The sequence below is a fragment of the Phascolarctos cinereus genome, unplaced genomic scaffold (genome assembly GCF_003287225.1).
Source record: "Phascolarctos cinereus isolate Bilbo 61053 unplaced genomic scaffold, phaCin_HiC Scaffold_9;HRSCAF=440, whole genome shotgun sequence".
Lineage (NCBI taxonomy): Eukaryota > Metazoa > Chordata > Mammalia > Diprotodontia > Phascolarctidae > Phascolarctos > Phascolarctos cinereus.
In genome coordinates, this window is record NW_027556402.1 from 220,238,302 (window position 1) to 220,260,668 (window position 22,367).

Genomic DNA, 22,367 nt, shown 5'->3' on the forward strand with positions numbered 1-22,367 from the left:
TTTCTTCAGTGTACTCTTCTGTTTTTGTCCTTCCTTCTTCAACTGGCCAATTGTGTTTTTTAGGGACTTGTTCTCTTCAGTGTATTTTTTTCCAATTGGCCAATTGTATTTTTGAAGGACTCTTTTACCTCTCTCGTTTGACTATTAAAATCCTTCTTGAGTGTTTCTAAGAAGGCCTTTTGGGCTTCAGACCAGTTCATATTCCCTTTTGTTGTTGCAGATGTGGGTTTGTTGACAATGTTGTCCTCTTCAGAATTTCTGTTTTGATCTGCACTCTTCTCATAATATGAATCTATAGTACGTTTCTTTTTACTCATGGTGTTTCTTTATTCCCTGGCTTTTAAAGAGATTGAGCTCTCCTGCTGGGGAACAGAGGGTACTGACCCAAGCTTCTTGTGTTGGGAGCCTAGGTCTTGGTCACTGGCTTTGCATGTTGGGGCCCCTTATGCTGGCAATTGGAGGCTGTAGGTTTCTGGCACCTTACCTCTGTTGGGCTGGAATCAGCAAGGCTGGAACTTTCAGGCAATTCTAGGTTGCCTGCTTTTCTTTTCCTTTAGCTTTCTTCAGCTCCTTTTAGATGGGTGCTGCAGGGTATTTATCTGCCTGGGGACCCCTGCAGTGTTGTCTCCCTTGCTTCTGCTAATGCACTGGGAGATTCCTTTGTGGTAGAGTGCCAAAGCACCTGGTGGTTTTCTGAGCTGGTTCCCACCAGTCCCCCCATCACCTCCCCCCCCCCACTGAGGCATTCAAAGGTCCAGGTGTTGGTGTTTGCCTGTTCTACCACCTGGGCTTCAGGATTTCTTCACAATTGGAGGCGGCAGGGCTCTGACAGCTCACCTTGTGTTGGTTGGAATCAGCAAGGCCAGGGCTTTAGGAAGCCTTTAGGTTGTTTTCTTCACCTCCTTTCAGATGAATGCCACAGGGCACTTATCTGCCTGGGTCCCCTCGTAGTTCTGCCTCCCTTATTTTTGCTGAGGCACTGGGAGACCCATTTGCTGGGCTGCTGCACTGCTACTCCCCGTCTTTCTTCTAGTTCAGCTGTTCCAGGTTTTTTCTGGGGTGATATTTTCTGGGTTTTCAGAGGTTGATGGGGAGAGTGAGGGCGACGACCTTTTCACTCTGCTATCTTGGCTCCCAGAAGCAGAAGTCGGACCCACTATGAAGAAGTCTTTAAATAGTCTGTATAATGCAGTATCTCTATCCCAATTAGAGTAAATGAAAAAAATCCAGATCTGGAATTTGACATTATGAATTTCAGCTTTATGAACATTATTATAGTCTGAATGACAGCTATATGTAATCTAAATCATTGTCATCATCTGTATACTTTATAAGCATTTTGCTTTTCTTTTGCCTGAGTTCACCCCTGAAATTGTGGGTGAAAAGACTTGGGTTTTCAGCACGCATTTTTCTGTAGACATCATAGAGCTTCTTGAAATGCAGGACAAAGAGTTGGACTGACCATAAAGTGAGGTCCACATCAGCCAACATTAACATTTTTTTTCAGTGTGTTTTGAGTGTTCAGTTTGTGGGGATGGGATTCCAGTCCCATGGTGGCAGTATTCTGAACTGAAAAGTACTCTGAATAACTTTCTCCACAAGCTTAAATGGCTGATTTCTCCATGGTTACACCAGGGAGGGAAATGAACCACTCCCATACCTACCTGCGGTTTGGGAAACAAAAGCTTGACCTGGAACCATAAAGAGATGCTGAACCTTGCAGAGATACTGGGTCAAGAAGGAAAGTCCACTTCAATGTTTACCTCCTGAATTGGCAGTCAGTCTCTCAGCTACTTCCTTTTGAAAGGTCAAGGTCATCTGTATTCTGCCATGAATAAAAGGTGGGCCTGGGCAAAAATTCTTAATAAACGCTGTATCTATCTTCAGGTATAAATTTGCATTTACAATTTCCGTTCATGGTTCCTAGTTCTGAACTCCTGAGCAGAAGGCTATGATAGAACAATTCTAATCCCTCTTCCATGTGACAGTCCTTCAAAAAATTGAAGACAGCTCTCACACCCCAGTCAGAACCTCTCCCCAAGTCTTCTCTTCTTGAGGACTTGGTTCTGCTTCTGAATTTATAAACTTCTACACTACTTACATCTCAGCTGTATCTCACCACTGGAAGTTCCCTCAGTGCCTCAGGCTTTTTCACCCTGGGACTTCTTCAGTGCCAGATTCCTTGTCACCCTGAAAAATCCATTATTTCCCCAAGACCTCCTCACCCTGGAATATCCCACTGCCAGGCAAAATATCCTCTGGATGTACTCTAGTTTACCATCATTCTTCCCAAGATGTGGAGCCTGTAATTAACATTGTCTTTTCTGGCTTAAGTCCAAATGTGATTAAAATTTTATAATGATTAATTACTTTTCCCATTTTATTTTTTAATCTTTACTACTTCTTAAGTCCTCACTCATAGGAGATGGAAGGCGGACAAGTCCTCTCTCATTCCTCTTCCCCTTCATCAACAAATTTAATAATTGCCTGCCCTGTGGAATGTCTTCAACTAGGTCCTGGGAGAGATACAGTATTTGGATAAGACCAGTTCTAGCCCTATTGAAATCTGGAATATCCTTCTTCCTTACTTTCTTCTATTTTGATCCCTCAATTCCTTCAATACTTATCTCCAAAATCATCTTCTGCAAGGAGGAGTTTCCAGCACTCCCCAATTCCTGGTGCTTTCCATACTAAGACTGTCATTTAGCTACTCTCTATTCATCTTGTGATGAATTTGACAGATTTGTCTTTAAAATTTACCAATTTTGGTAAATGTTGCTTTCTCCCATTAGAATATAAGCTGCCTAAGTACAGGGCCTGTTTTTACTTTCTTGTGCCCCCAGTATTTAGCATAGCATTGGGAGCATAGTAAGCACTTAATAAAATTTTTCACCTTAATTGCTTCGTAGTTTTTTCTATACCTTGTGGATTGCCTCTGGGGCCTAAGATCATGGTATTGGGAGCCTTAGAGGATGAGCCTTATCTTTGTGTCTTGAGAGAAAATACAGTAATTTTTTCCATATCACAACTGTCCCCATTGGGGTTTTGATATATCATGGGTTAGCATAAGAAATTAAATAGGAATTTTGGGGGGACTTTGTGGAAGCTGCCAAAGACATGTAAAGGCCAGCCACAGAAAAAGTTTAGAAACCGAATTGCATAAAATATATCTACAGTATTGTATAATATTGAAATGTTTTATCTTTTAATATCATAATAAATTAGACTTCTTCTCTGGTATGAAGAGAAGACCAAAAAATTTTATGCAGATTTTCCAGATTGCAGGGGCACCATGCCCCTAATCCCCAGGATATGGAAGGGATAACTGTAGTCAGCAGGGCACTGAGAAAGCCAGAAAGAGGAAATGAGAGAGAAACTAAAATAGAATCAAAGAGACACATACAGAAAGAGAGACAAATAAAATCAGAGAAGCAAAGGTAGAGAGATACAGAAGGCTAGAGAAGAGAGAAAGGCAGAAGTGTAAGGGTCTTGGAGTGAGTAAGCATGGCCAAATAGCATTTAGCTACTCACTAGGCCCTAGTGAATAGAGTAAGTTCTCACCTGTCATCAGAGACTTTGAATTGCTGATGAGCTTTTCAGCAGATCAAAGATGTCTAGACCAGAGAAATTAGCTTCTCTACTCTTCCTCCTTTATTCCCTGCACCAAAAAAAAAAAAAATTCAGAGACTAATCTTTTTTCTCTAGGAATCCTTATGATTTTCTCCCCCATACATAGAAGACTTGGAGTAGTTTAAGACCCTTGATTTTGAATCTTAGAGGTCATTTTGATCAATTTGCAGACCACTCCTGGAATTCCCTTTGGGAGAAAACTACCTTGTGTTTAAGAGGTTAGAGTGATCTCAGTCTTCCATACCACCATATTAGGACTCAAGAACTGTGTTCATTTCATTTTTTTTAATAATCTCAGTAACTGTATGGTTATTTTTCAAAGTCATCCTTTGGCTAGAGGATAACTGGTGAAGAGTCTGTAATAGCTAGTGGCATCAAACAACCTTTTCCTCCATCTCAGTCCTTCTGGCGAGCTGGCCACACAGTTCAACTGACGTACTTCCATGCATGTATGTATATTTTGCCTGGTTATTTCCTATTGCCTGGAGTGATCTCCCTCCTCATCTCTACCTCCTGCCTTTCCTGGCTTCCTTCAAGTCCTAGCTAAAACCTTCTATAGGAAACCTCTCATGATCCCCTTTCATGTTAGTACCTTCCTTCTGTGCCTTATTAGCTCCAATTACTCCTAACAGAGGTTATTTACACATAACATGTTTTCATGTCATCTCCCTCAATAGACTGTGAACTTTTTGAGAGCAGAGACTGTTTGTCTTTTGTCCTTCTTTGGATTCCCAGAGCTTGGCACAGTGCCTGGCACATAGGAAGCCCTTGGTAAATGCTTATTAACAGAGTGGTATACATGTACATACAGGTATGTAAAAATTATTCTTTTTGTGAACCTAACAGTCATCGATAAAGACAAATCTGTCAAATGTATAAAACAAGAAAAAGAATTGTAAGGAAATGATACTGCATCAAAATAAAACATTTTAAGATTTTTTTAAGGAAAAAAAAGATGGGCACTGGATTTATAAATTTATTGATATAGGGAACTTGGGGTAAGGACTCTCCTTCTACTATTGCAGGCCTATACCTTCTCTGTAACATACAGTTTTAGTGAGTTTCCTATTGAGAAGTAAAGTGACTTGCTCAGGGTCTTATGTCCAGTATGTGTCAGTAACAGATTTTGAACCCAAGTTTTCCTAGCTCTGAGGTCAGCTTCTATTCACTATATCAAGTTTCCTTTCACTACATCATGATGCCTTTCTCTCTATGTCTCTCTCTCTCTCTCTTTCTGTCTCTCTCTGTCACCCTCTCTCTGTCTCAGAAATTTTATATAAATATATACCTTTATATTGAAATATTTATCTTTTATATATGTACATAAAATAAGATAGTAATAATATTCTCTATGTGTTTTTAGTATTTTCATTTTCTTCTGAATATTTAAAGTATTGTATTGATTTTCTATATATGTGTTTATATATGTATATATATAACACCACTATTTCCTAACTTATCACCCATTAATTTTTACATTTATTTAAGTATCATGTTTCCTGCTTTAAATTTAAGCACTATAAGATACAAATAATAATAAATGAACTTTTTTTCCTTATAAGAACTCTGCATTCTTCTTTCCCTTTCTCTCCATTTTAATGATAAAGGAATAAACACTACCATAACTTGCTCCTGAAAATTGTTTTCATTCCTACCTAAGGTGCATTTTTCACCAATTGTCCTAATTTGAACCTTTCCCCCTGTCTATACCAGTGGATCAATGGACATTGTTCCATATGTTCAAAAAAAATAGAAGGGACTAAAAAACTCCATGAGCCGGTAGGAATCTACATCTTCCCTTTGCAGAATGATGCTAAGCATCCTCTTGACCTGGTGTCAAACTCATGTGGAAATGAAGGCCACTAAGCAATACGTAAGGATTTCTGGTTGCCTGTGGCTCAAATATTGACATAGAAAACCACATATTAAGTTTGTATGTTTGATTGTGTTTTTATTTATTGAGCTAAATACTTCATAATTACATTTTAATCTGGTTGGGGTCACAGGGTCATACTCTGGAGTGTAATGAGACACCTGTGCTCTTGACTAAACTGTGCCTCAGTTCAGCAGTCCAATGCAAGCAGTGAGATTGATTGACATCCATCAAGGGAAAGCCTCAATGTACTGAGGCTATGGTGCCCTGGCTTCACCAGTCCAGAGCCTGAGCAAAGGTGACCTGTGTTGGAGGTGGCAGGGGTAGGGGTGAGAGTAGGGCTGGGAATACACAAGGAAATTGGTTTTAGTAGAGGGATCATTGCATTGGGAATAAGAAAACCCAGGTTCTAGCCCTAGCTCTTTTATTGACTCACCATGTGACCTCGGACAATTATATCCCTTCTATGGATCTTGCTTTGGTTCTCAGTACAATGAATGAATGAAGCATTTATTAAGTACTTACTGTGTGCAAAGCTTTGTGTTAAACTCTGGGAAAACAGATAGAAATTTAAGAGAGTCCCTACTCTCAAGGAGCTCACATTCTAATAAGGGAGACGAGACATGCAAAGTTTCACCTGAAGTCAGAAAGATTTTGTGGTCTTTAGGGTTCAGTGGCGAAGTGGACGCCAATGATTCTTTAGTTTCGTTTCACAGATAAAACCATACTAGTTGCTTACATTGACCCATTTGTGCCAATGACTTTGGTGATAAAAATTTTTTTCTGGTTCTTTTTTTTTTTTAAATGACTTGCCCTGGATCACACAGCTTAGTAAGTGTCTGAGGCTGGATTTGAATTCAGGTCCTCCTGACTCCAGGGCTAGTGCTCCATCCACTGTACCACCTAGCTGTCCTTTTCATGGGTTTTCCATAGACATGCTATAATGTCTGAAGAAGTAGTTGCCAGGCTGCATCTCTGCAGAAATTGCTTCCCAGGATGATGGTTATGAGAACTGGTCTGAAAACATTGCTATTCCCTGGATCTTGGGCTCTGGATCCTGGGCTATCTTTATCAGGGTCCAAGAGGATATGGTGCTCTATGTGGTCATGGTGACTTTACCTGCCTGACACACTGCTCTTCTCTACCAAGGTGCCTTGCTATATTAGCTAGGCCAGCTTATCTGCCTTGTAGGTGGCAGGTGGTTGGGATGCCTTGTCCTTTCTGTATAGGAATTGCCGTCCCAGGCAATGGCTGTGAGAGCCAGTCTGGATGAAGGAATAGTAATCTGGGAGGTGCTGCTGCTGCCAGGGCTCCTGTGCTTGCCTGCCCATTGGTGACAATGATCAACACTTGTTGTGGTGATGATAAGGGAGGTGGGACCCTTCTCCACAGTGATTTCTACTCTCAGTGATGACTGGGTGCTGGGCTTGAAGCAGGTCTGGTGATTTGGGAGACACTGCTTTTCCAAAGGATCCTGGGGTCAGGATCTTGGGCTATCCTCATCAGGTTTGAGTGAAGTAGACTAGATTATCTCTATGCGATATCCTGTGTTCTAGGTCTCAAGAAGGTAATATCATTCATAGTCCAAGACGATGCTAATGCCACTGACACAGATTTAATAGGAAGGCTACGTGCAATGGGATAAGATTTGTTGTTGTGTTGTTGTGATGTTATTGTTGCCGATGCTGTTGTTCGAGCAGTAGGAATGGGTTGCCCAATTTGGGATCAATCTGATTCCCTCTCATGTCACACGGGCCACATTTGTAGAACCCCACATGTATCCCCTGGTCCATCTATGGCTAAACATATAGTTATAGGCTCACTGTGCTAAGGTCTATAAAAGGGTTAGAATCAGTGTGATGCTATCCCTCTTGGGTGGGACAAGACTAGAAAGAACCCTGTGCTCCCGGACATGGAAGACTTTGGTTCAAGTCCTTATTACAATAATGTTATGATGTGGCACAAGTCATCATACCTTTATGGACTGCAATTCTCTCATCTGTAAAAATTAATACCAACATAAAGAGTTATTATGGGGATCAATAAGTAAAGAAGCATTTATTAAATGGCTACTTTGTGTCAGATACTGTTACTGCAGGGAACAAATAAAAGGCAAAAACAATCCCTGTCCTCAAGGAACTTACATTTTCAAGGAGAAGATAACATATCAATAATTAAGTGTATGCAAGATACATATAGAGTAGGAGGGAGGTAATCTTAAAGGGAAACTTCAAAAAGAACTCACAATTACAACTATTTCCAAGCTTACAAAGAGCTTTACAGACTTACATTTATCAGAGTGAGATAAATCCTTCAGATATCATTATTCCCATTTTATTAATCAGAAAGATGCACTTTAGAAAGACGAAATGACTTGCACACAGTTCATAACTTGCTTACTATTAAGTGTCAGAAGAAGGTGAACCTTCAGCTTTCTGATTCCAAGTCCAGCACACTGTTTTATTATGTCATGTTGCCTATCAAATGAAAGAAAAATGTTCTACCTACCACACATAGTTATAATGAGAATCATATTATGAACTAGAGATGCCTACCCTGGAACAGAGAAGACTGTGGGGCAGCGCATTACAACAGTCATGAAATACGGTTGTAAAGCACAACTTTAAAAAATTAAAGCTGCACTAAGATTTTTGGGACACTGTATTTGGGGGGGGGGGTATGTGGAAGATGTTATGATTTGTTCTGCTTAAGCCTAGCATGGAAAAGATGAGAGCAGTGCATGGAAATTTCAGGTGGCAGACTTAACTTGATGTTAGAAAAAAGTTCCTCACAATTAGAAATGTTTAAACTTGGAAATAGTTCTCTCTTATGGTAGTGATTTTTTTTTCTCATTTGAGAACACCAGCCAAAAGCTAGATAACCATTTGACGGTGGTGTTGTTGGAAGGATTCTCATCCTTATGTGGGGTGGTTTAGACAGGTTTTGAAAGGCAGCTAGGTGATATAGTGGATAGAGTGTTGGACCTGGAATCAGGAAGACTCATCACCTTCCTGAGTTCAAATCTGGCCTCAGACACTTACTAGCTATGTGACCCTAGGCATGTCACTTAACCCTGCTTACCTCAGTTTCCTCATCTGTAAAATGAACTGGAGAAGGAAATAGCAAAGCTCTCCAGTATCTCTGCCAAGAGAATCCTAATTAGGGTCACAAAGAGATGGACATGACTGATAAATGACTGAAAAATGAGATCTCTTAGGCTGAAATTCTATGAAAAGTGATAATAATTATTCTGTGTTATATAACATGATACAAGTGCAGGCTCTCCTTATTCTTAGCATCTATTATATGCATGTATTAACGTGGGCTCTGTAATGACTATACCAGCCTGTCAGAGTTACACAATCAGAAAGGCTTCAGCCATTCTTTCAGTCATTACAGAACCCATGTTAACAATCGTGATAATATTACTGAGTGCAGCATAGTGGATAAAGTGCTGAATGTGGAGTCAGGAAGATCTGAGTTCCAATCCTATGTCACACACATACTCTCTGTGTACCTCTGGGCACACACACAGGATCATAGATCTAGAACTGGAAAAAAAAAACAACAACCTTGGAAACTGTCCAGATCCACTCTCCTCACTTTATATAAGAGTAAACCTAGGTCTATGAATTTAAGTGACTTGCCTATGATCACACATAGAAGCATCAAATAAGAGTTCAGACATATGAGAAGGTGACCCCTAATTATGCCAACCTTCTGAGACTTATCTGTAAAATGAGATACTCGTAGCTTCTATTTCACAGGATAAGATAATGTACAGAATGAGATAATGACATAAAATGAGATAATGTATGGAAAAGATTAGGAAGAAAAGCAAAAGTAGTATTGTGAATAGTGACCATTGTGAAATAGGGGATTTAACTTTAAAAGACTGCTAATTCATAGCTCTCTGCTAAAGGTCCTTAGCAAATTTTCCTCCTAGTAAAGACTTTTTTAGTCTAGATGTTTTCTTGAAATTGCAAAATAATGATGATAATAATAGCAATAGTAACAACAATACAAAAATAATTGGTATTGCTGTATATCACTGTTTTAATTGTAACATATAAAGGTATTGTTTGAACCCAGGGAAGCTCCTTGTGTTTGATGGTTTGGGCCACCCTCCATCCTCCCCCTTATCCCACAAATATTCCTGCAACTGGAATGTGAAATTGATAGTCTATGTTAGGAAGAGAAATAGGTGTTCATCAGTTCAATACAGAACTGTAGATAGACTTTGAAGTTGTGTGCACTTGTAACCAACTGTACAATAACAAGGTTTGGGGATTGGGGGTGGGAGGTGGGGCATAGAATTGATGTGACAAGTAGCAGAATAAATTGGTTTGTATTATATTGGTTTAAAAGGGAAGAGATAGATTTCCTTAGCCTGGTCCTAGCCTTTAATGTTTCTCTCCTTCAACTGCATTTCTGAGGGACAAACTTTGTTCTCAGATCCACTTAAGACATTTCAAGTTTAGTTCAATTTCGAGATTTACGCAGTAGCTAACATTCAATGTTTCACAAAATCGATGATTCCATCAGTCAGTGTGGATATTCTTCCATGCCTCAGTGGATCATTTAATGAGTTGTTGGGGCCAAAAGAATTCATCACCTGGGGCCAGCCCATTCTGATGTGGAAACAAGATAGCATAGTGAAAACCACTATGTGTGAGGAGTAAGGATAGCCAATTCAGTGGCTGGATCATTTAACCCTTTGGTGCCTCAAGTTCTGCATCTGCAAAAGGGGATGATAATTCATTTCAACTCCAGCACCTACGTCAGAAGAATATTAGATTAATGTCGATAACATGTGTGAAAGTATTGTTTAAATAATGGTGCTAAATGAAGAAAATGCAAGTAGATGGAGAGAATGTTCAATTTGCAGTCAGAAGACCTTAGTTCAAATGTGACCTTAAATACTAAATTGTGACCCTGTATACTTCATTTAAGTTCTGTTTTTCTCAGTTTCCCCATATTTAATATAGGGTAATAATTTCGAGTGCCTTCCAGTGTTACTGTGAAGGTAGAATGAGGTAATGTTTGTAAAATGCTGTGTAAAGCTTTAAATGCTTCATAAAGGGTATTACTATCATTATACTAGAGTATTTCAAACTACCTAATTTCTATTGAGTGTATGATCATCCTTCTAATGACACATTTTTGCAACCTAAGGGTCATCTTGGATTCTTTTTTTTCTCCTCCAACCCACAAAAATGGTCATTTGCCAGATCGTCTTGATTATGCCCACATAACATCTCTCATCACTATTCTTCTCTCTACTCACAACAATCACCCTAATTCAAGATCTCATCACTTCTATTCTGTTGCAACAGCCACCATCTTCCTTTTCTCCTCCTCCTCCTCCTTCTCTTCTTCCTCCTCCTCCTTCTTCCTTTCAGTATCTCTGTTTCTGACCTATTCTCCTAGATGAACAATTGATATTTATAAAGCATAGCTATGATCATGTCATTCCCTTACTTAAAAGTCTTCAGTGGCTCCCTATTACCTCTGAGATAAATGACAAGATACTCAGTCTGTCATTCAAAGATCTATAAAACTTGTATCCTACCTGACTTTCCAACCTTATTTGATGCTTCTTTCATCTACAAATTCTTCCTTCCAGCACAACTGGACTAGAAGATGATCTGTATATACAGTGTTCAATGATCTACCTTCACACCCTTCCCTAAGTGATTCTTCATGTCTAGATTAAATTCCCATATCCCCTCCTGGAATCCTTAGTTTCCTTCAAAGTGCAATTTATGGGACACTTGCTATGTGAGACCTTCTTTCCCCAGTTTTTAGTAATCTCCACCTTTGGAAATGACTGTTTTACTTTGTAAATAAATAAATCAATGTAATTAATTGTATTGATTGAATGTAAACTCCATGAAGAAAAAGATTGTTTCTCACCTATCTTTTCTAGTCCCTTTTACTGAAAGTGCTTTTACTTTGAGATTATCTTCCATTTAATGCATGTATATATGTATGTACTTATATGCATATGTGTGTATAGATGCATACATATGTGTGTGTGTCTGTGTATGTGTATGCAGATAGGGTAAATAGATGGAGAGAGAAAGAGAGAGATGTTTGTTTCTTGTCTACCCCATTAGAATGTCAGCTCCTCCAAGGAAGGGACTGTGTTATTATCTTTCTTTTTATATCCCAACCCCTTAGTCCACTGTTTGCTATATAGTAAGAACTTAATAATTTCTTGTTAATTTTTCTCTTTGTATTTTTAGGACTTAGCATAGTGCTTGGAAAGCAGAAGGTACTTCACAGATGTTTACTGAATTCAATTAAGTTGATAAATAATCTTCTCCACTGTCACTGAGCTGATGTACAATTTAAGATACGCCAAATCTAACTTCTTTGAGGAAGAGTGTACCAATGGAGCCCCAGAGATTTTTATCATGGAATCATAGATTCTGAGAGTTAGAAGAGTTAGAAATGGCCATAGAGTCCAACCATTCTCCCAAATGCAGAATTTACAGATAAGTACTCATTCATCCTCTTCTTTATCATATCCCATATTATTAAATTGTGCTTTGGCCCAAACACAGTAAAGGTCTGCTTTGGATCTACAATCGAAGACATTTTATGTTTTCTATAGATCTTCTCATCTAGGAGAACTGAATTCCCTCTAGACATTGATTTCACTATGGTTGGGAAAAAATATTCAGTGCTTGGTATGATATTCCATGTGCCACACTAAACAATGGGGATGCAAATGGAAAAGTGAAGGCAGTCCTTTCTTTCAAGGAACTCACTCTTTACTATAGAAAGACAATATATACAGGAGGACTCAGCAGTAGGGCAAATAGGAAGAATATCCTCACTTCTATCTGGCTGCAGTTGGGCAGAAAATAGTTTTTATCTAAACTCTTGATTCTGCTAATTACCAGGAATATTGAAATACTACCACGTTGGGGTCACTCTGAAATAGGCCATTTTAGCTGAGGATCATCAAAATATACTTTGGGTAGTATTGCTAATATATAATATAGAAAGTATTCATTGAAGTCTCAGAGTAATCCATCCATCATTCTCCAAAAAAATAATGGACACATTTTCCCCAAAATAAGAATCTCACTCCTCTACTTAGTGATTATATCTTAACCAAGATTGGCTCACACCCACACTTTGAATAATGGAGAAGATGGGCATTTTTGCTTCTGCATTATTTTTTCCTATTTTCCACCTCATTTGGAGATGGTCATCTCTTTTTTAAAAATTATATGTGCTTTATAGAAATGAGAAAAATGGTTTTACGCAAAGCCTAAATACAGTATATACAACTGAAACTGCTGTTGACTGCACTAATATGTCTAAGTATGAAATAATGAAATTGTTTATGAGATATTTTCCCATGCATAGATCATTAAAGCCCATACAATGGATAATTTACTTATAAAAGAGGCTGAAAAGCTGGAAGAGGAATTTTTTAACCTGAATTATTCATACGCTGTAAGATTCAGCCTCTTTCTGAAAAATGCAATGTAATTCCTCGTGTGAAATAGTTTGGAATTGTTCAATAATTGGCACTGGCTCTTAGAAAAACTTGTTTTATGACTACATTTAGTTGAAGGGAAATACCTTTGGAACAGATATAATGAACTTCTTGAAAAGGAAGCAACTTGATTTCTGTTACCTAAAGCCAAGCTTATTAATTCAGAAAGGGTTAATGATTCTAAAATAATTTGAGTGAGTTTAGCATGGATGACAGGGGAGGCATGTTCACAGTGAGGCTGCCCAGTTTAAGGGACAGAGCTGGAGCAAGGAGCAAAGGCTGCCATTTTCTGGGCATTACACCTGTAGTGAGGCATCCCCAAAGCTGCATGGAGTGAGAAGGAGCAATGAAATGGGGCTGATGCTTCTTAAACTGGGGTCCATGATTCTGCTCATGCAGAATGAATGGTTATGAGGAAGGAGAAGGAGGGGAGTATAAATCCTATAGTCTATAACCCCCTCTTTCCCATCCCTAAAAGCTACTTCTATTGGGTCTACCCTTCTTGTGTCCAACTTTGTGCTCTGTGGGGATACTCTGTGCCCAAGGGAGATAACCAGATCAGGACCACATGTTTTGGGTGTGTTTCCTTGGCTGTCTCCTGTATATCTGCTTTGTAAGCTGCCTAAAGGTCCAGGCACAAGGATTATAAATTAACATTTTTTGGCCTTGCTTTGTATCTCTAGAATTTATCACAGTACATTAGTAACTGGCACATAGTAAGCACTTTTTAGATGCTTGCTGACCATTCAATAATGATCTAAGCATTTTCAGGCACAGCTCTCTCTGTGTATACCTTTTGAGGTGTCCCCATGATGGTGTACCCATGACATGATCAGAGATCCTGGCAAAGCCCTGGTATTTGATCCATGCTTCATTAACTGAATTGGCCGCAACCAAATCTGAAGAGAGATTTCTTCAGCTATCAACTTCATGGATCATAGGATCCTACATGTACAGACAGAAGGGAACTGAAGCCATCTAATCCAATGCCTTAATTTTACAGCTGAGAAAACGGAGGCTAAGGGAGATTAAATGCTTTGCTCAGATGACCAAGGGGTGTGTCGGAGGCAGATTTGAACCCAGGTGACTAGTGTTTTTTCTACTACACCCTGATTCCCCCAAATCATATATGAGTTTCTGATTATTTAGAATGCAGCACTAAGGTTCCCTCTCTCTATTCTCAAGGCAAAAAACACCTAGGGAAGATGACATGGTGCTGAGTCTTTAACCTACAACCTTCATCCATATGCAAAAGGAGTTGACAGTGTGGTGCAGAGAGCCCCGCAGCTAGGAAATCCCACAATCCCTTGTTTTTATTTTTGTTTTTGTTTTTCTTTTGTTACAATGAACAACTCAAGCTTGACTGCTAGTTCAATACAAAGCTACCACATTTTACTAAGCAGACAGATGGCTGGAACCCATAGAAAAGAGACAGGAAAGATCTAATTCCTTTTACAGTATAACATTTCCTGTCTCTGGATGCGATTTCACTCCAAAGTCAGATATTGAATAGAAATGAGCAAAATACATCAAACCTCAAATTACAGTGAGATGGGAGGTAGTAAAAAATGATACCATCACATTTACTGCAGCCGCATCTCAAGATCAATCCCATCTTAAAAAGAATTCATAAAAGCACCAGTGTAATGCTTTTTATAATAATCTACCTGAAAACCATGATATTTATCAACTTTAAACAGTAACATGCTCTACAATCAGTGGTTACAGCCATTAACCAGAGGGCAGCTGTAAGATTTAATGCACTGCTGACTGGGGCTTAATTCATTCATTCATTCACCCATCCATTCATCTATCGATTCATAAACATTTCTGAGCTTCTTCATTGTTCAAGGGCCTGCATTAGGCACTGAACAGGCTTTTCAAATACACACTTGAGTGTAAAATATTTAGACAGTTAAATATAATGACCTTGTACCCGGAATCAGACATTGGAGTTCTTCCTGCCTGGAAACAGGGTTTACAGAAAGGAAAAGCTCAAAACAAAATTGTACAGGGACAGTGTACCACACCTACAAGAACAATGGAATGGGGACATGGAACCTGAGATTTAAGTCTCCATATCAATTCTACATGACTTCAGCCTCTCCAAACCAGTTTCCTCATCCTTCAAATGGGGGAAATAATGCATGTGTTACCTTTCTTAAGTAAATAAGTCAATTGTACAGAAACATTTATTAAATACCGACTATTTGCTGGGCACTGGGCTAAGCACTGGGGTTCCAAATTAAAGCAAAAAACAGCCCTCAAATAGTTCAGTCTAATGGGGAAGACAACACACAAACAACTATAGACAAATATATATAGGCAAAATGGGAAATAAATCACAGAGGGAAGACATCAACATGAAGGAGGGATAGGAAAGGCTTCTTGGAGAGTGTGAGATTTTGGCTGTTCCTTGAAGGAAACAAGGCGAGCCAGGAGATGGGGGTGAGAGAATCCTAGGCATGGGAGGCAGCCAACAAAAATTCCCAGAACTGGAGGAAGGGGTGTCCTGTGCAAGGAATAGCAAGGAGGTCACAAGGTCGCTGCAACATGGAAAGTCCTCACAAAGAGTGTGTGAACACCTCCTCCCTCTTTTCATTGGCTAGCTCACTAGCCAGGCCATCACCGTATGGTTATATTCAAATTCTCTCAGATAACCTGGGTGACCCTGCTGAGCAGAAATTTATTCTCTCTACTCATCATTATATCCTGGCCACAGGTTTTGTATTCCCTGCTATATTTTCCATCATTAGTCCTCTATGTCATATTTTTATCCCATGTTTCTGTATCTACAAATGCTTAAATGAGAACCACTGGGTACTCACTAAATCACTTTTCACTTAAATTTACATTTCACTGATTTTCCTGTATGAAATTATGGTCCATTTAAAAATCATCCCTGTCTCCAAAGGTTTGTAGGATTTGTCATTTTAAAGTTTTGTCACCTTTAATCATAAAATGCATATGCAAATAAGCTGAAGGACTATAATGACCTATAGCTCTAAAGTCTTCATCATGGTCCTCTGAACCATTTTGTATTTCATTGTACTGTTCCATTTCTAGGTTTTTAATAAACAAAAGTTCTTTATTTGCTCTTCCCCTTATCTGTCACTTTAGGTTTTAATCTCTTAAAACTTAAATCTTCACTAAGGCTTTTGGGATGAGATATATATATATATATATGTGTGTGTGTGTGTGTGTATGTGTGTGTGTATGTATATATGTGTGTATATATAATCTGCATATAACAATTTTGTATTACACATATAATCATATATGTGCATGTACATATTATGTGCTTGCATGTGCATATATATGTATATATAGGCATGCATGTATATGTGTATGTGTGTAGTGTCCCAAAAGTCTTAGTACATTTTAAAGTTTTAAGAGCTTAAAATGTAAAATAAAATGGTTAAAAGAAGGCAGATATAAAAACTTGAAATATACCAGTACAATGAAACATACAATGAGTCAGAGAACCATGATGAAGACTTTAATAGTCATTAAACCTTACTACCTTAAAATATGTGATATACATATATGTATATACATATGCATCTATATATGTATGTGTATATAAGCGCTTATATGTATATATATATATGTATACATACATAACTATATATCATCTATGTTTATGTTTGATATTTGCTATTTCATAGACTCAAGAGATGTGAAGCATGTTTGGTTACAGTTGAAAATCCATTGTTGGACTCTCATTGTCAGCCATGCTATTGCATGGTAAAATATTTACTCTTGTTGTTGCTGTTATATTCGTCTTTCTCCTCCTTCTCTGCCTAATCTTACTCCCTTACTTCAGTGATGATAAGGATACTGCTGTGTCTTTCTCATTTCTGATTTGTCTGTATTTACTCGTGTGATAGAGCAGCTATGAGGGGAGACGTATAAGATGAAGAGAAAGACAGAGATAGTAACTATAACTGTGAGTGTGAATGGGATGAACTCTCCCATAAAACAGAAGTGGATAGCAGAATGGATTAAAAATCATAATCCTTCAATATGTTGTTTGCAAGAAACACGTTTGAAACAGAGGGATACACACACAGGATAAAGGTAAAAGGCTAGAGTATAATATATTATGTTTCAGCTGAAATGTTTAAAAAAGCAGGGGTAGCAATCCGGATCTCATACAAAACAAAAGCAAAAATAGACCTAATTAAAAGAGATAAGGAAGAAAACTACATCCTGCTAAAAGGCACCATAGACAGTGAAGTAATATCATTACTAAGCAGATATGCATAAGAACATTATGAAATGCAAAATGGATAATTTTTATTACATTAAATTGAAAAGATTTTGCAAAAACAAAGCCAATACAACTAAGATTAGGAGGGAAGCAGAAAACTGGGAAATATTTTTTACAACCAATGTCTCTGATAAAGGCCTCATTTCTAAAATATATAGCGAACTGAGTCAAATTTATGAGAATACAAGTCATTCCCCAATTGATAAATGGTCAAAAGTTATGAATAGGCAGTTTTCAGATGAAGAAATTAAAGCTATCTATAGTCATATGAAAAAATGCCCTAAATCACTATCGATTAGAGAAATGCAAATCAAAACAACTCTGAAGTACCACATCACACCTATCAGATTGGCTAACATGACAAAACAGGAAAATAATAAATGACGGAGAAGATGTAGGGAAATTATAACACTAATGCACTGTTGGTGGAGTTGTGAATTGATCCAACCATTCTGGAGAGCAATTTGGAACTATGCCCAAATGGCTACAAAAAATGTGCATACCCTTTGACCCAGAAATAGCACTTTGGGCTATATCCCAAAGAGGTCATATGAATAGGAAAAGTAATCACATGTACAAAAATATTTATAGCAACTCTTTTTGTGGTGGAAAGAATTGGAAATTGATAGGATACCCATCAATTGGGGAATGGCTGAACAAGTTGTAGTATATGAATATAATGGAATATTATTGGTCCATAAGAAATGATGAGCAGGTAGACTTCAGAAAAACCTGGAAAGACTTGTATGAACTGATACTGAGTGAAGTGAACAGAACCAGGAGTACATTGTACACAGTAACAGTCACATTGTGCAGTGACTAACTTTGATAGACTTAACTCTTCTCAGCAATGCAAGGATCCAAAAATGCTATCCACATCCAGAAAAAAGAACTATGGAGTCTGAATGCACATCAAAGCACATTATTTGATATCTCTCTTTTTTTCCCCTTTGTTTCTTCTTTCTCGTGGTTTCTTCCATTGGTTCTAATTCTTCTTTACGACATAACTAATGTGAAAATAGGTTCAATATGAATGTATTTGTAGAGCCTATATCAGATTGCATGCCATCTTAGGGTGGGTGGGAAGGAAGAAAATTTGGAACTCAAAATCTTATGGAAGTGAATGTTGAAAACTAAAAATAAATAAATAAATGAGAAACAAAAAATATCATCAGATACATTTCCTAAGTTTAGCCACTTTTTATAAACATGAATTGAAACACAATAAATGCTTTATCTTCAAAACATAGGGCAGCTAGGTCACATAATGGTTAGAGCACCAGACCTGGAGTCAAGAAGACCTGAGTTCAAATCTGTCCTCAGACACTTGCTAGCTATGTGACCCTAGGCAATTCACTTAACCCTGTTTGCCTCAGTTTCCTCATTTGTAAAATGAACTAAAGAAGGAAAAGGCAAGCCATTCTAGTATCTTTGTCAAGAAAACCCCAAATGGGGTCATAAACTATCAGACATAACTGAAACGACTGAACAACAACAACGACAACACTGGTGTATTTGTCTGCCTCTCTAGCTTGATTTCATTATAATTTTCTTTTGAGAATACTTCTCTTTTTTCCAAGGTGTCTGGCATGGTAACATCTAATGGAATTGGCAAATGTCTGTAGAGTCAAATAAGCTGAGTTGGAAGAGACCTAACAGGTCATCTATCCAATTCACTCCTAAAGAGAAGCCTCCTCTATAGCATTGTCAGCACATAGTCCTTCAGCCTCAGAAACCCTCCAAAGATTGGCAGCTCACTACCTCCATAGCAACATAGTGTGCTTTTGGACAACTTGAGATAATTTTTTTACTCACGTACATCCAAAATCTGCTTATCTGCCAGTTCCATCCCTTGAGTCTCATTTTGCCCTGGTGGTGCCAAGAAAATGAGTGCAATCTCTCTTCTAAATGTAAATGCTTCAGATAATTGAAGACAATTATCATATAGCCACTAAGCCTTCCTTTCTCCAAGCTAGCCATCCCCTAGATGTTCTTAGCATGCCATAGTTCATAGTATCCACAGAAGTCTGGTAACTTTCCTCTGGAAATTTCCCAGTTTTTCAGTGCTCTACCTTAATTGTATCAAAATTGTTTTTCAGTCTGGCCATCAAACAGTTAGTAAGAGTCTATTCAAAACTTACTATGTGCAGGTCCTGTGCTAAGTGCTGTTGATAAAACAAAGGCAAAAACACCAAATCTTGTAGTTTCGGTGTGATCACGGCAAACTACAGTGGGGCTATCATTTTCTTCATCCTGAACAGTGTGACTTTCTTAACTCTATCTTATGATCACATTAACTTATTTTTTTTTTACTACCATGTTACATTCTCAGATCATAATAAGTTTTTGGTTCATTATAAATAGTCAATCTGTTGAGTCTGTATATTCCCTAGGCTATATTTGTCGGGTTGTTTTTTGTCCCTAGAGTAAGACTTTCATTATTCATCTTTCTATTCATCACCTATCGTCCATTATTCTCTATATAGTCGTGTATGTATGCAGGTATGTATATATGTATGTATATATCAGTACTTGGGTAGATTTTTTATTTCCTCAGTATGTGTACTCTCTTGTTCACTCATTTCAGTTATGTATGACCACATTTGAGGTTTTCTTTGGCAAAAGATACTGGAATGGTTTACCATTTCCTTCTCCAGCTCATTTTATAGATGAGGAAACTGAGGCAAACAGGTTTAAGTGACTTGCCAGGGTCACACAGCTAGGAAGTGTCTGAGCCAAATTTGAACTCAGGAAGATGAGTCTTCCTGAATCCAGGCCTCACATTCTATCCATGGTGCCACCTACTTGCCCCATGTACTCTCTATGCTGATACTAATTATAACCTCTTCATACCTTCCTACACTGAATAATTCTTTTTGATGTTTTCTAATAATCATCTATAAATGATCTATTCCAAACCTTTGAGATTTTCTTCTTGTCCTTTCAATATCTGAGGGATTCCAGTAGAGTACTCAGGAAATTCATGTTACCTGTCATTCTTTTCTCATGATCAATCCGTCTCCCTCTTTTTATCACACATATCTTCAGTATTTGTTTTGTGCTACTTTTTATATTTGAGTCATTGTTTGTTAGGTATTTCCACGTATTTTTCTATTGCCCTCCGGCCACTTGTCATTTTATGGCTTTAGAGGCTGTATTATTCCTTCACTTGAACCCATGTAACATCACTGAGAGAATATTAACATTAGGGAGATGGGTATTTGCAATAGCAAATGGTTTGAAAGTTCTGCACGTTATTTTACAAATTTGAAATAACCCAGTCCTTACCTCACTAACTGCACGTCATCGTTTTTGTTTTTTCCCCAAAGCTGAAATAAACAAGGCCTTACCCAGTCTGTGATTCCTTATTTCTGGTCTTTGTAGAGGGTCAATTTCCAGTGTCTGTGTAAGATTACATATATGGATTTACCAATTAGATCTACTTGAGCTCTAAATCTTTGTAGATTATGTACTTTCATCCACTTTCTTTTTCTAGTATGTGTGATTAGATGGATCTCTCTTACTTTGCTTTAGATTTCATTGAGAAAGTTTTTTAGCATTGCAGATTTCAACAAAATTGTTACAGTTTTATCTGGAACACAGAATCTTTACATTTGTTTAACCTTAGTCTCCAAGGAACCTAAGGTGATAGATTTAGAGAAAGAGCATTCATCTAGTGTTATGCCCTCATTACAGAGAGCTTTGGTACCAAAAAGTTTAACGGACTTGCCCAGGGACATGCAACGATTAAATATCAAAGGCAAGATTGGAACCTATGCCATTCGAAAACAAATCCAATGATCCTTTTGAGATTTATTCCACCTTTCCTGCCTTGGAGATCCTTTTGGAGCTCACTTTTTTTTCTATCACACTTTTTCCTTTCCTCTCATATACTCACCGTTGCACTGAAGTCATTGAGAGCCAAGGTATAAGTTGGCTTAGTTTTGAGTGTCTTATCATATTCTTTCCAAAATTTCTCTATATCCACACCTTCATCTTCTGTCATAGGTCATATGATTATTTTCATGTTATTCTTATTACTCTCACTTATTACTGTAAGGCAAGTATGTCATGACCTAGTATGTCATGAAAGGATGTCTATGTGACCTTTTGGCAGAGGAGGAAACACTTTACCAGCCCTTTATTTTCTTCCCCAGGAAAAATACCTTTGCCATATTTCTATTCATTTGTGACTTTAATGTCTTAATGTCATCATTTCTCACTTATAGCAAAGGAGGTTGAATTGCTCTTGCTGAGAAGAAATAGTTAATGTATGCAGATTTTTAAAAACTCTGTGATATTTATGTTCTCGGTAACCTTTGCTGCCATACTTTCACCATCACTGGGGAAAAGGAAGGTGTCACATAGTACTGCAGAACATTTAGATTGGCTACCTTTCCCATACCTTTCCATGGCCAAAGTATTTACCATGTAAAGTATCATGCCAATTAGTAGGCTAGCACAGTGGACAGTGTAGGATTCAGAATCAGAAAAGCTCTCTTGTCCTCATTAGCTATGTGACCTTGGACAAGTTATTTAACCTCTTCCAGCCTCTCCCAGGGCAATAATAACTCCTGCCTCTTAGGGTTTTTGTGAGGATCCAATATGATAACATAAAAAGCACTTTGAAAACCTCAAATGTGCTATATAGATATGTTTTTTTAAATGAAGAGATTCTCTAATACTTAAAATTGGAGAGGACATGTTGTTTTGGCCATTGTAGGAACTTTCTAAGCCAGAGATGGAATAAGCCAGAGCTCATATTGTTCTAATGACATAGCCTTCAATCTCCTATGGTATCCTCCATGTCATGAGGAAGGATGGAAAGAATGAAGGAGGGGTGAAAGGAAGGAAAGAATGATGGAATGAAGGAAGGAAGGAAGGAAAGGATAAAAGGAAGGAAAGATGGAAGGAAGGAACAAAGGAAATAAATAAGCATTTAATTAATCTTCTACTTTATGCCAAGAAGTATACTAATTGCTTTTAAAAAGTACTATGTCAGGGCAGCTGGTGGCGCATGGATAGAGCACCGGCCCTGGATTCAGGAGGACATGAGTTCAAATCCAGCTTCAGAC

General features: G+C 38.1%; 1 protein-coding gene and 1 pseudogene across 2 annotated transcripts in view; one reads left to right on the top strand and one right to left on the bottom strand.

The window, feature by feature from the left end:
- Positions 1-22,367, top strand: part of NELL1 (neural EGFL like 1) — an 876,262-nt gene that overhangs the window by 567,811 nt on the left and 286,084 nt on the right. The window lies entirely within an intron of this gene.
- On the bottom strand, positions 1,291-21,298 carry LOC144455333 (dimethyladenosine transferase 1, mitochondrial pseudogene; annotated as a pseudogene).